This window comes from Cervus canadensis, chromosome 3, assembly GCF_019320065.1.
Source record: "Cervus canadensis isolate Bull #8, Minnesota chromosome 3, ASM1932006v1, whole genome shotgun sequence".
Lineage (NCBI taxonomy): Eukaryota > Metazoa > Chordata > Mammalia > Artiodactyla > Cervidae > Cervus > Cervus canadensis.
In genome coordinates, this window is record NC_057388.1 from 30,662,090 (window position 1) to 30,677,999 (window position 15,910).

Consider the following 15,910-nt stretch of genomic DNA (forward strand, 5'->3'; position numbering starts at 1 on the left):
GCAGAAAGCGAAGAGGAACTAAAGAGTCTCTTGATGAAGGTGAAAGAGGAGAGCGAAAAAGCTGGCTTAAAACTCAACATTTTCAAAAAACTAATCTCATGGTATCTGGTCCCATCACTTCATGGCAAATAGATGGGGAAACAATGGAAACAGTGACAGACTTTATTTTCTTGGGCTCCTGAATCACTATGGACAGTCACTGCAGCCATGAAATTAAAGACACTTGCTCCTTTGAAAGAAAAGCAATGACAACCCTAGGCAGTGTTTTAAAAAGCAGACACATCACTTTGTCGACAAAGGTCCGTATAATCAAAGCTATGGTTTTTCCAATAATCATGTATGGATGTGAGAGTTCAACCATAAAGAAGGATGAGCCCTTAAGAATTAATGTTTTTGAACTTTAATGCTAGAGAAGACTTGAGAGTCCCATCGACAGCAAGGAGATCAAACCAGTCACTCCAAAAGGAAATCAAGCCTGAGTATTCACTGGAAGCACTGATGCTGAAGCTGAAGCTCCAATATTTTGGCCATAGGACGTGAACAGCCAGCTTACTGGAAAGACCCTGATGCTGGGCAAAACTGAGGGCAGGAGGAGAAGGGGGCAACAAAGAATGAAATGGGTGGATGGCATCATTGATTCAATGGACATGAGTCTGAGCAAACTCTGGGAGACAGTGAAGGACAGGGATGCCTGGCGTGCTGCAGTCCATGGGGTCACAAATAGCCGGACATGACTGAGCGACTGAACAAGTCTTTTCATCTTAACCTACAGAAGCCAAGATACAAACTCAGTTAAGACGCAAAAGAGAATTCAAATGGCACATTTTTAAAACCTGTATTCAATCAGACAATTGAGAGTAAATAAATGAATAAATTTAATAGTTCAAGAAAATGGAGGCCAAAGGACTACTAACATAACAATTGTGACAAAAATTGAAGTCTGCTAAAGTAAAAAAGAAACAAAAAAGATTTAAACATCTATGAGAAAAAAATTTTTTACAAAAAAACTAGTCATAGTTGACTTAGAAATGAAGACACTTATTGACTTAAATGTATTCCCTATTGGCTCAGACAGTAAAGAGTATGCCTGCAATACAGGAGACCTGGGTTTGATCCCTGGGTTGGGAAGATCCCTAGAGAAGGGAATGGCAACCCACTCCAGTATTCTTGCCTGGAAAATCCCATGGACAGAGGAGCCTGGTGGGCCCCAATCCATGGAGTTGCAAAGAGTCAGACATGACTAACACACTAACTTAAATATTACACATTCCATTAAACAAGATAAATACATTTTTGTTAACATTACCAGAAAAGTCTTGTAAGTCTTAGGAAGCTATCAAACTTGTGCATACACTCTATGTTTTCCCAAATTTTAATTTTTACCTGAAAGCTTTAATTTTAATGTTGGCAACAAATATTGTCAAGCTGTTTTTCTTGTCGGAACAGACTTACTTCATTCATCTTTATCTAAGGACTGTCTACTATTGCCTAAGTCAAAAAAGCTATAGTTTGAATGTTTTTCTTTCAAGTAAAAATACGATTACTCAACAAAAGCATCTAGTTCAGCTAACAATTCAAATGACTGCATGAGTACTTTTCCTTGAGACAATCACCATAGTTCAGTATGCTACAGAAATGCTTTATGCATGCTTCCCATTGTGTCACTCAAAATATTAAAAAGGCTTTCAAAGGTTGAGATTTAATTAAATTAATAATGTTTACCATTATAGACATTAAGTGAAACTGGCTTTTTTTTTTTTTTTTAAGACTGAGTACATGACGAGGAAGAACTCAATGACTACTAGAATAGTTTGATGCCACTGTTTTAATTTATGCCAAGGCATCAGCAATTTTACCTACCACTGCTTCTGCATCAGTAGTGCGAATATCAACCCGGTGCAAAAGGCAAATCACATTCTGGAATTATGTGAACACAGTCTGACATGTGGACTGCCAGTGCAGGACACCTGAAACTTCACAGACTGGGAAATGTTTCACCATGCGTCTCAAAAAAGAAACTCACAGTGACTAGCTTCATGCCTTCTTGCTACTTATAAGGCAACAGTGAAGATTTAAGAGCACTCTAAAATAACTAGTAAAAAAAAAAAAATAAACCTCTAAAAGATACTAAATTTGGTCAAGTGTTTAATTTCAACAAAGAAAAGAAATATTGTATACAGCAAGGAGCTTGAATTCTCTCTTTGGGTCAAAATGCTTAGGCTGAGAGCACACACACAGCCTGCACATTACTACTGATGTCTTACCTTAGCTCTGGAGGAACTGACATGCTCCATATTTTCAATGCTGCAGATACAGTTCTGTGAAACTTTCCGGCAAGCCACTCTGATATAGTCCCAGAAGCTACTAGGACTTCTGTAACCAAACCAGGTTACTTGACCTTCAGGAGACAAATTGTAACACAAAATAAAAAGGAAACCAGACTAGTAACTCAAAATGCAAGAACAAGAAAATAAAGGGCATTAGAGTCTGAGATTGTGGAAAGGACACTGATCTTGGGGTCAAAAAGCCTTAAGTCTGGTCCCTTTCTAACTTTACCTACTTGTGTGGTTTGGGGCAATTTATTTAATGGATCTGGATCGTAGTTTTCTCAACAATACAGTCAAAGTAAATGAAGCAAAAAGGGCCTAGACACTAAACACAATTGTTATTATTCTAACACAGTCTTTCAGAGAGCACACAGTTATCCGTCCTTGTGCTTCCAGTTAAGCATTAATTTAAATCGCACCTTTGCCGTTTACTGACTGTGTGACCCCAGGCAAGTTAATTAACCTTTCTGAACCCCACTTTTCTTGACTCTAAAAGGGGACTAGTTGGTGTAACCACTTTATGAGTATTCTCTGAATCAAATACAATGCCTGAGTGATGCCTGAGTAGTCCTGAGCATAGAAAAGGAAAAAGAAATGTTACCTATTGCATCCTAAACCTTCCTCCTCTTGGAAAAACTGAAAAAAATTTAAAAGGCAACACTTTTTCTCCTCTTCAGAGGGATATTTCAAAGAAATGAAACAACGTGTAGCCCATAAGTACCTATCAACAGCAGGAACCATACATTGACTAATCATTACCACCCATTCACTACCATTCTACCCAAATCTTCATCTGTCATTCACTTGCTCACTTCTAGTCAACAACCCATGACAAGTCCTTAGGCACTTACCATTCTAATCTTCCAGACCTGGATAACTTCGTCTGTGTTCAAGAACAAATGTTCTTTTGTGTGTATTAATATTTCAATTCAGGACTTTGGGTAATAAGTCCAATAATAAGAACAATTTTGTACTCTGAATATTTTTAAATGGGATATGAGAAACATCTTAGTATTCTTCGGTTTTCTGAAATAATTATTCTTACCTATGGAAGTTGTTCAATCTTAAGAAACAGTAGCGTTTGTATTTTAAAACCTCTGCTTCTTTATTTTCAAGTAACATTTATTTATCTCAATTTTCTTTGCCCCAGTAACATCTAAGCAACATCAAGAAATGTAAAAGTGTTCTTGTCCACAAGCAGCATTTTAGGAACAATGTCTGAAATATCTGAGTGGTGTCCAACCACGGCAACACCTAAGAATAACTAGGCTTCTTTTAAAAAGTACTCATGTCTGGGCTCCACCCAAACTAAATAATCAGAATCTTTGGGGGTGGGCCTAGGCATTGCTATTGTTAAAAAGACCCCTCTGGTATTTCCAATAATACAGTTAATCAACCAAGGGAAAGCTCATATGTCACGACAGGTAATCCCTACTCATCATGCAGGACACTTCAAAGGCCTCCTCCTTTTGTAAGCCGCATGTGATTTCTACAGCAAGTTACTCCTCCCTACAAGCTGGCCTAACACCCTGAGCTCACACTTAGTTACCTGCTTACTTGACTGCCTCACACGTTAGATGGTAAGGTCACTAAGGCAGAGACTATATCTTATTTGTCTGTAATTCTACCTCCAGCACTTGACACAGTGCTTGTCTCACAGCAGGCATTTAATAAATAAATATTAAAACAAATCAACTGGTTAATCCACACTAACCAGATCTCAATTGCAACATATACAAATTTGAATCTTAAAAGTCTAATTAGGATCCTTTTACAGTAACAGCTCAGTGACAATCTGGTATCAAGATGTCTGCATGCTACATTACAAACATCAAATATTCTGGACAAAAATATTTACCTTTACAAAAATACAAAAGCATTGACACATCCTTACTCAAACATCATTATATAACTCAAATGTCTCTTCAGTAATGAAATCTTACTGCCAAAAGATAGAAATCTATAGGAATATTTATATTCTTCTTTCTTTCAGTCTCTCCCCATCACTTTTCTTTGCTCCTTCCCCTCTTTAGTTAAAAAAAGTTCCGAGAACAGGATGTCAATATAATCCGTTTTTAGGGCAATTTTCATGTTATCAATTTGTTAGCCATTTGGAGAAGAGACAGGCTGTCTAATGTTAAGAATATGGGCTTTTGAGTCAAGAGGACCAGAACAGATCACTTTCTAGATGTGCAATCTTAAGCAAATGACTTTTCATTCTACCAACCAGAGTTTTTTTTTTTTTTTTCATTTTTTGAATATAATTTTATTTCATTGAAGTTTTTTTTTTCCATTTATTTCTATTCGTTGGAGGCTAATTACTTTACAATATTGTAGTGGTTTTTGCCATACATTGACATGAATCAGCCATGGATTTACATGTGTTCTCCATCCCGATCCCCCTTCCCGCCTCCCTCTCCATCCCATCCCTCTGGGTCTTCCCAGTGCACCAGCCCTGAGCACCCGTCTCATGCATCCAACCTGGGCTGGTGATCTGTTTCACCCTTGATAGTATACTTGTTTCCATGCTGTTCTCTCTGAACACCCCACCCTCGCCTTCTCCCACAGAGTTCAAAAGTCTGTTTTGTACATCTGTGTCTCTTTTTCTGTTTTGCATATAGGGTTATTGTTACCAGCTTTTTTAATTCCATATATATGCGTTAGTATACAGTATTGGTCTTTATCTTTCTGGCTTACATCACTCTGTATAATGGGCTCCAGTTTCATCCATCTCATTAGAACTGATTCAAATGAATTCTTTTTAATGGCTGAGTAATATTCCATGGTGTATATGTACCACAGCTTCCTTATCCATTCGTCTGCTGATGGGCATCTAGGTTGCTTCCATGTCCTGGCTATTATAAACAGTGCTGCGATGAACACTGGGGTACACGTGTCTGTTTCAGATCTGGTTTCCTCAGTGTGTATGCCCAGAAGTGGGATTGCTGGGTCATATGGCCTTAATTTTCATTTTCATTTCACTATAACCTTTCAAAAAAAAAAAAAGACCCTATTTTTAAAGTGAACTTCATATATATTTCTTAAATTTTTTGTGTTTTTGTTTTTAATATTGTATTTTTAAGAGTCTAACCTCTACTCTAGATTCTTAATCTTTGTTTTTCAGTATTTGATATCAATTTTGGACATTTAAGAATCCAATATTCAGTACCCATTTTTACTCAGGGGTGTGATGATTACTCTTTCCCCCTTTTGACTTGCCTTTTTCTCCCCCAGATCACCTCTATTTCCTCCCTCTCCCTTCTCTTCTCAATGCAATCCATACCAACATGAGTTTTCTCTATAAACTGATATTAATGGTAGTATCTACATGATAACACTGTTGTGAGGATTAGATAATGTATGTGCAGCAATTACTATATAGCCTAATACAGATGTTAACAACCAGTATTACTTTTATTATTATTATCATACAAAGAGTTAAGAGATCCAAGCTCCCCTTGCATTACAAAATAGCAATGAAACGCACAGTGAAGTTTTTCCCATTACATGCTTAGAATCTAGAAAAATCTTTAAAATTTACTCCCTAATCCAACCTTTTCCCACAACAACCATCCTAAATTGACCTCCCTAAAATCTAGTCTTGGTTAATTTCTTTAACCTCTATTAATTGAGATCATCCCACAATTTAAAAATGAGGAATAGCAAGCACACTTCTCTCAATAAATGCAGTACCATACACTGGAAACAATCTTGTAGGGAGAATCACAGGGTTTCTCTGGTAACTTTATTTTAAACCTTCTCATAAGTTTGATGTGGCTGAGGAAAATAATTTATGAGAAGCTTCAAAGCAGAGCTGTTGAAAAATTTTTTAAAATGTAACAAAGTCCCCTATCGATGGGTAGGGATAACTCAGTAATCCCACTACTGGGCATATCTCCATAGAGAACCATAAAAAATTCAAAACAACACATGCACCCCAGTGTTCACTGTAGCACTACTTACAATAGGCAGGACATGGAAGCAACCTAAATGTCCATCAACAGGGAAATGGATAAAGAAGCTGTGGTACATATAGAGAATGGAATATTACTCAACCATAAAAGGGAATGAAACTGGATCATTTGTAGAGACATGTATGGACCTAGAGGCTATCATACAGAGTAAGGTAAGTTACAAAGAGAAAAATATCATATATTAATGCATATATGCACAATCTAGAAAAATGGTATAGATGATCTTATTTGCAAACCAGACACAGACATAGAGAACAAACATATGGACACCAAGGGGGGAGAAGTGGGGTGGGATGAATTGGGAGTTTGGGACTGACATATATATACTACCGATAATATGTGTAAAATAGGTAAGTGCTGAAAACTTGCTAAATAGCGCAGGGGACTCTTCTCAGGGCTCTGCGGTCACCTAACTGGGAAGGAAACCCCCGCTCGAGGGGAACATGTAGACGGGCACTGATTCTGCTTGTTGCGCAGCACACCAACACGGCTGTGAAGCAGCTGCACTCCAGAAACACTGACGTGAAAGCAGAGCCCCTTTCGGAGCAGAGGAAACAAAGGCTCGGAAAGACTAAGTATCTAGGCCTAGGTTATGCAGGGAAGGAATGCACGCTAAACCCTTCAGACTCCTGCCATGTGTATGATATGCTGTCTGCAGGACTTTCACCCAAGACACAACGCCAAGAATTCCTAGATAAGAGAATACAGAGACTGAGAAACTAAACAACTAGCAGAGTGACACGTCACCATGACCTGCAGGGCCTCAGCTGAAGCAGGAGCTCCAATCCGCTGGCCACCTCATGTAAAGAGCCGACTCATTAGAGAAGACCCTGATGCTGGGAAAGACTGAAGGCAGGAGGAGAAGGGGACGACAGAAGATGAGATGGTTGGATGGCGTCACCAACTCAATGGACGTGAGTTTGAGCAAGCTCCAGGAGATGGTGAAGGACAGGGAAGCCGGGCGTGCTGCAGTCTACAGGGTTGCAAAGAACTGGATGCGACTGAGTGACTGAACAACAAGTATACCAGTAATAGTATCTTCACAACACGTCCACCTACTCAATAAACTAGAGGAGAGGATGACTGGCTTGACTCTGCCTGCCTTACTCTTTCATGTGCATCGCTTTCAAAATGAATTTGCTAAATCAAGACCCTGAATTTTTCACATTCAGAAGGATGTGCTTTGATTAAGAGAAGGTGGGGTCATTTGTTAGAAACTCCAAATGAACTCTCATGTAAATTGTCCATATAGCGTAGGATTTTAAGTAAGTAATTTCTGCATCTATGAAAACGGTTGAGGTTAATTAAGAATAACAGAAGTGTTCAATTGGTTATCTGAATTATTATTACTTGAACATCACTTGTACTTAAATACAGATTAACTGTGAGCAAAAGATGTACTTGGGGTTATTAGTCTATAAAACCTATATTCAACAGGAAAATTAAAAAACAAAGGTACAAGCTGACCATGCCTTTAAATATAATTGCTGAGGTAATAAATAATCACTCCAAAGATATTCTCATTTCCTTTAAAAATAACCACAAAATCAAATCACATAGCAAGGAACCAACTAGCCTATATTTTGAAGAAATTTTATTCAGGAGAAGAAACAGCTATCACTGAATTTTCTTTTTTATTGTTGGCAACATGTACAGATGTATATAAAATGCTTTCAATTTTATATGTATTTTTAGAAGTTGACTTTTTACCAAAGTTAAACAAACTTTTCAATACTTATTTCCAACCCATTGATCTGAATCTAATTCATTTCAGGCACAGAAATAAGAGGTGAAAGTTTGCTAGACTAAAAGGTGATCTGCTACTAACCAGCTACATGATGTCTTTCCCACTAAACTGCCTATTTTCAAACACCTTATAATGGCCTGTGATCTCTAAGGTCTAACATTATTTTTAATTGCTCTTTTATATTACCTAACTTGAATAATGTAGATACTCACATCATGCAGTATATTTGTGTTTTGCTTTTATGTTATTTTATGGCCAGATGAGACCTTCTAAAAACCAAAATTTCCAAAGTGGTTCTCTATTTAGTAGTGGATGACAACACATCATCTTTTGGTAATATATAAATGAATCTGTTAAATGACTTTCTTTCTCCACTCTTTGTATTGTACTTAGTTATGTGAAGAGCTGGTCTCACAGGTTGAAGTTTTGTTAGTGCCACAATACATCACTTGGATGATGACATCAAAGACTATTACCTTGGACCTGCCATTTATCTAGACAAGCGATAAAAGCACCATCAAATTTTAAAAAGCCATTCTAATATCACTTCTCCTTGGAAGAAAAGCTATGACAAAACTAGACACTGTTTTGAAAAGCAGAGATATCACTTTGCCAACAAAGGTCCACATAGTCAAAGGTATGGTTTTCCAGTAGTTATGAATGGATGTAAGAGCTGGACCATACAGAAGGCTGCATGCTGAAGAACTGATGCTTTCAAACTGTGGTGCTGGAGAAGACTCTTTAGAGTCCCTTGGACAGCAGGACATCAAACCACTCAATCCTAAAGGAAACTGAGCCTGAATAGTCATTGGAAGAACTGACGCTGAAGCTGATATTCATTGGCTACCTGATGCGAAGAGCCAATTTACTGGCCAACCCTGATATTCACTGGCCACCTGATATGAAGAGTCGACTCACTGGAAAAGACCTTGATGCTGGAAAGACTAAAGATAGGAGGAGAAGGGGACAACAGAAGATGAGATGGTTGGATGGCATCACCAACTCAATGGACATGAGTTTGAGCAAACTTTGGGAGACAGCAAAGGACAGCGAAGCCTGGCGTGCTAGAGTCCATGGGGTCAAAAAAGTTGGACACGACTGAGCAACTGAACAACAAAAATATCACTGCAAAAGTTTCAGATACTTAAAGGAAACTAATCACTTGTGGATTTATACTGTTGCCAATATATTTAGACTTTTACCTTTGCACTGTAAATTTTACAGTGTGGGTGTGTTCAGCTGCTTCAGTCGTGTCCGACCCTCCGCACCCTATGGACCGTAGCCCTCCACAGATTCCTTGTCCATGGGATTTTCCTGGCAAGAATGGAGTGAGTTGCCATTTCCTCCTACTGGGGGGATCTTCCCAACTCAGCAATTGAACCCACGTCTCCTGTGTCTCTTGCACTGCGGGCGGATTCTTTACCACTGAGTTGTCAGGGAAGCAAGAGTCTTAAATTTCTTCCTGCTAATTTATGAAAATTAGTTTAAAATTTTCTAAACAGAGAAAGTTCCCATTTCTGAAAAAGATCAGAATCTTGTCCTTTAAAAAAAAAGGGCACTACTATTATTTGAAGTTCACATTTATTAGACCACCCAGTACTGAAGTACAATCGTGACCTTGATTAATTTTCGAGATAAAGTTTCATGTTAATGTTCTAAAAAAAAAAAAAAAAGAACAAATATAAACACTTACTAACTTTAATTACACTTTCAGCTGATGTGAATAAGTTTGAGTCTAGATGAGATACTCAACTGTACTTATACCGCTAACTCTATGTTACTTTTAAGATGCCTCAAGTAAATCATTCAGCAACTATGAATCACAGTTACCAATCTATAAAATGTAATCACTATCCTTTGGTACTGACAATGTCTTGTTCACTGGTAAGGAATTTATCACAACAAACTTCTAAACTATACCACAGTTTATACCATAAAAATTTTCCAATTCTTAATCTCCCAAAACAACAAAGAAAATGAAGATAATCAGGTTCACCAGAAATCTGAAAACTGAATTTGACTTATAGGCTTTTTCATCCTAGTAATTTTACTATCTTTCAAAGCATAGTACAAAGGTTTTGCTTTCTTCTTCCATCAGCATTTTTAATATAAGGCTGAGAACACTGGTAGACTGAAATAAGAGCATGAAGGCTGACATCCACACAGAGTCACATATCAAAGCATAGGCCTGAAGAAAAAGAGTGCAATGTTTTAGCAGTGACAACCACAGATATGCAGATGACACCACCCTTATGGCAGAAATTGAAGAGGAACTATAAAAAGCCTTTTGATGAAAGTGAAAGAGGAGAGTGAAAAAGTTGGCTTAAAGCTCAACATTCAGAAAACTAAGATCATGGCATCTGGTCCCATCACTTCATGGCAAATAGATGGGGAAAAAGTGAAAACAGTGGCTGACTTAATTTTTTCAGGCTCCAAAATCACTACAGATGGTGATTGCAGCCATGAAATTAAAAGACGCTTACTCCTTGGAAGGAGGACAGTTATGACCAACTTAGACAGTATATTAAAAAGCAGAGACATTACTTTGCCAACAAAGGTCCGTCTAGTCAAGGCTATGGTTTTTCCAGTGGTCATGTATGGATGTGAGAGTTGGACTGTGAAGAAAGCTGAGCGCTGAAGAATTGATGCTTTTGAACTATGGTGTTGGAGAAGACTCTTGAGAATCCCTTGGACTGCAAGGAGATCCAAGCAGTCCATCCTAAAGGAGATCAGTCCTGGGTGTTCATTGGAAGGACTGATGCTGAAGCTGAAATTCCAATACTTTGGCCACTTGATGCGAAGAGTTTACTCACTGGAAAAGACCCTGATGCTGGGAGGGATTGGGAGCAGGAGGAGAAGGGGACGACAGAGGATGAGATGGCTGAATGGCATCACCGACTCGATGGGCATGAGTTTGAGTAAACTCCAGGAGTTGGTGATGGACAGGGAGGCCTGGCGTGCTGCTATTCGTGGGGTCGCAAAGAGTCAGACACAACTGGGTGACTGAACTGAACTGAAGGTTATACATAAGGGACCTAAAGTTTAAAGTGATTGAGGCGATCAGGATTGAGGAAACAAGAACATATTGTTTTTCTGTTTCTACCTGTCTTACTATAGAATGAAAGTGAAGTCACTCAGTTGTGTCTGACTCTTTGAGACCCCATGGACTGTAGCCTACCAGGCTCCTCCGTCCATGGGATTTTCCAGGCAAGAATACTGGAGTGGTTTGCCATTTGTCTTACTGTAGGTGATCTTTAAAAATAACAACTATGTACTTCTTTCCTAAGTGAAAAATATAATAAAAGGCCAGGTCATTAGCATGAGGTCTGGCAGTGCTTTGTATACAGCAGGAACACAATAAAAAATGTTTCTAATAAGTGAGAAGGCATATATTCTACCTTGAAGAAAGGAAACTAAGGAATACATTCCCAGTAGTGGTTTAAGACCAGTAGTGACTGTTGATAGCACCCATGTATGTTTTACTGAGTAACTTTGGAAAATTCACAGCTTCCCTGAGCCCCAGGCTGCATGTAATTCAAATATTACTACACGACACTTACAAACTGAGACAATAACCAGTAAGTCTTATATTAGTAAGTTATAGTAAAATATAAATAACACAGATATGCATGATTAATAAATTGTGCTTAAAACCAGGAAACTTAATAGAAATATAGAAGGGGTCATGTAGGAGAGTAAATGGAGTGTTATATCGTGTGGGTTAACAAAACGCTTTTAATTTAAAAATCAGTGTAAGCATAGTTCTGCCCTCTGGATTAACAAAAGCAGAAAGCTTTGCAAAACCCATGCAATGTACTAAGAAAGATCACTTAACTGATACAGCCCTCCCCCGTAAGTCAATTCCATGCTCCCGTGCAGCTCAGAGGCGGGAGACATCACCAGCACAGAGTACCTTGGAGAGGTATTTGCAGATGAGACAGCCATCAGCAACTTTGGGAACTCTCTTTAAAAAAAATAAACAACAACACAGAGATATCTGAGAAACCTGACATGAAGTTTACAAAAGCAAACTGAACAGCCCCAATAACATAGCTACAAATAATCTTGATGCAGTAAACACCACTTGCATCTATTACATAAGATGAACTCAATTAAGATGAATATGGGCTCTACTCAGCATGGAAATCAAACTGGTCTCTTGTAGTCTATCCTGTTGGAGAGGCTGGAGTGTCTAAGTTACAAAAGAGAGAAGCTACTGTTCCCTGTTTATTTTCATCTCCATTACTGCTCCCCAAACATAATAAGCTGATAATGAAAGAATGCAAAATGAACAAGAAGCCTGCTGAATTTGCTAACCTTGCACCTCAGAATGTATACAAATGGCTAGGAAAGTTGCTCACTTATTGAATTATAAGACTCAGAAAGTTAACTTTAAAAATAAATGTTCTTTTTTACTGTTAAACTTTTCAAAAAGTTATAAAATTCATTTTAAGGAGCAGTTCTCTCTTTTATTGGTTTAAGAAGAGCTAAAGTCTGCATAATTTTTTCTGAATCATGAGATCAGCACTTAATTATTTAGTAAAATAATCCTTAACCAATGTTGACTAAATGCCTACTTTATGCAAAAACACTGTTTTTCCCAGCTTCCAACTATTGTTTAACAATCACCTTCTGGAAAAGTACTATAAATTCTTGCCTATGTTTTTTGGCAATTCCCAGTAGAATTATACAGGAACACTCCAAAGTCAAATTTCTGAAGTCAATACTCCCCACAGATGGTATCTTCTTTCATAAGCAAACACTGAAATTCCAATAGGACATGGTCCCACATCTTTCCAAATACTTAGACCTTTTATGAAACTAAACAGAATCAACCAACCAAACACGGTCAGTAATATATAAAAAAATAAAAGAAAGGAGATATATATAGTTATGCTATTGGCTACGTCTATATCTCTACTATTCAGCTCTATCCTCCTACATCCATTTGCATCATTGCAAACAAATATTAAATTTGGAAACACATATCCAAAAGGTGACTGAGCGACTGAACTGAACTGATCCAAAAGAGTCCATAACCAAAAGGTACCCTAGTTGAAGCCCATATTAAAATTGAATGCTCTTTCTATAACAAACAAAATGAAAATCTCTCTGCATTAAATGTAAATCAGAACAGAATGCTTTTCGTTGAAAATGTTAAGAACACCAATTTTTAATGTTAAACCACGTTTACTAACTCTGCCTTAAAAGTAGTAGTAATCTTACCTGTAGTCATTTATATAATCAAAAAGTTATCAAAGTAAAAACAATTTTCAGGAAAACTGTGCTTAAAGTAATTTTACTTAAAAAAAAAGTCTCGAATAAGATTCATCATGTTCAGATTTACGTCATGGTTTAATCAATTCCTGGTACAAAATAGGAAACAACTACTGAATCTATTATGAAGCTCAATTTATACTTTAGGGTTTTTTCAGTTGTTAACATGTTAGCCTTTATGACCTGGTTATGCGTAATATTTTGATTCTGGCTGTGGAACGCCATCTGAAAATATTAAGAACTAAAACATTTCCACTTATTTGTAGGCATTAATTGCTTTGATCATAATTTAATATCTCACTTGAGGTCAGTTACAAGCAACCAGAAGTGTCCAGACCAAAAGACAATCCACCAGATTCCAATTATCTGTAGTCATAGTTCAGCACCCCTCTCGTTCTATAGATGGAAAGGTGAGGCCCAGAGAGTGCCCACCTAGACCCAGCACATCTCTGTTCCCTGCATCCTCATGTTCATCTACTCCTTCAGATGTGGACAAGATCTGACAGATGAGAGAATCAGTTGATTGGCTTTCCTGGTTGAACATGAGTTCTTACTACAGTCTCATAAATGGGAAAAATAATGGGGCAGTAAACACAGAGTGTGAATGGGGTAAATATTTTTCATATAAAATTTAAATCCTTAGCTTAGATGGTGCCAAAAAAATATATATATATGAATGGCAAAGCTTACATTATTTCAAAGCGGCTCAAGGAGTGGCTTGTTGGTAGAAAACATTCTCATTTTCAATTGAAATTAAAACTTTTTGTTTTAAAGTATACAATAATATTTATATATTTTGTTTAAATTATTTATAATATATAAAAGACATAATACATACACAATATACCTGGACAAGAATATAGGTATATTAATATGTAAATACTTAACATTTATTTACATATTTCACATGTAATTTATGTTACACATTTCATATGTAATTAATATGTAATATTATATATTCAAATCTATTACATACATATAATGTTATATATTTAACATTAAATATATAATGTTAGGACAGATGAGACAAGACCAAATATTTAAACCAAACAAACTGAAAATGCTTTGTTCAAGAACAAAAGTCATTCAAATGGACCATTATAATTATATAATATATGGGGATATTACATGCTAGTTTCTAAAATTTTATCCAAAAGAAGAATCCACTCAGAAATGGATATGCAATAAAAGAATGCTTAATTATACTGAAGATATAGTATTTTCTGACTTGGAAAGTTGATAATTTTCAAAAACAAATAGCTGTAAGTAAATCAACTTTATAATCTTTATGTTAACGTGCAAAATGGCCACCATACAGAAAAGACTACTGCTTTAAACAAATCGATCAGCCTTGGTGATAAGACTGGATATAATACGAATCCATAAATACATTTATTCTTCCCTTTTTTTCATGTTAGCCCTTGTTACAACTTTAGCTTTCTATTTATTTTGATTCCTTTGATGACTGAGTTACATTATCATGATTGATAAAGTCTGATAAATGCTAAAAACTTTGTAAAACATGAACCTTTTGCCTCCGCTGTATTTAGTCTTATTTTCTCTTTGTGCATGTATACTTTTCTAATAAGGCTACAAGTAGATGATTTTACTTTTATGTAATTAAAGATGGATTCCTGAAAAGATACCTAGATAGATTTGTAAACTGATTGCCATTTATAAGGCAAATAAGACTGATAATCAATGATCAGATAGTAAGTCAGAATTTTCACAAGTTCTCTTTTTAAACTGGGAATACCAGATAGAATATAATCTATTCTGTCATTAATACTAATAATGTTCAAGTTTGTATTGCTTGAAATTTTGAATCTTTAACCATATATTTGTATGTAAGAGAAAAATCACTCAGTGAAGCAATATTTATAACTGTAATACGCACTGTAATTCAGCTAACAATGAAACAGTATCTTTTCTATGTAGCCATTTCCCATGTTTTAGTAGCTTCTACAATTAATATATTATATATAACTTATCTTAAACTTCTTAAATTTTGCTTTAAAATGCCATTTACAGGTAAATGTAGGTACATTAGAAACAGTACCTGGTTATTTGATTCAACAATTTTTAAAAACTGAGCACCAAAATCATGCAAATACTTTACATTTGATAAGTCATAGTGACTTTAAAGAAAAAGAATATAGGAAGAATTTTAACCAAATAAAAATATTAGATCATATGCATGAACAACCCATTGAAATGAGAAAATCAAAAATATAGGAACTGAAATTATGCTCTCCAAAAATGAATGAAAGTCCATTAAATTGTGCAACCTTTTCCCTGTTCTATGAGAAATATTTACTTCCTTTAAATGAGCAATATTTGAGCATTAAGTGATCTAAACTGTTGAAGTTATGTAACAAAAATTTTACCAACAAAAAACTTTCCATTACTGAAAAGAAACAAAATACGACTTGATAATTACAAGTACTGTAAGTAGCTCTATGCTAATTTGCAAAAATCATAAGATCAAACTGGGAATGTCCTATTATGTTTCTGGCAGAGACTCAAAGGGCTACAGACACAGGCAAACAAACACAAACATAAATTACCATCAGAAACCATCATTT

The 15,910-nt window shown here is 36.4% G+C and overlaps 1 protein-coding gene across 1 annotated transcript in view; it reads right to left on the minus strand.

Moving 5' to 3' along the window:
- LOC122437796 (translation initiation factor IF-2-like) overlaps positions 1–15,910 on the minus strand; it is a 69,235-nt gene that overhangs the window by 3,189 nt on the left and 50,136 nt on the right. Inside the window, exons 4-5 of the mRNA XM_043462329.1 lie at positions 11,884–12,012; positions 2,265–2,398 (exon numbers count right to left, since the gene is read on the minus strand). The gene's annotated coding sequence lies outside the window, so the exon portion shown is untranslated. The remainder of the gene's footprint in view (positions 1–2,264; positions 2,399–11,883; positions 12,013–15,910) is intronic.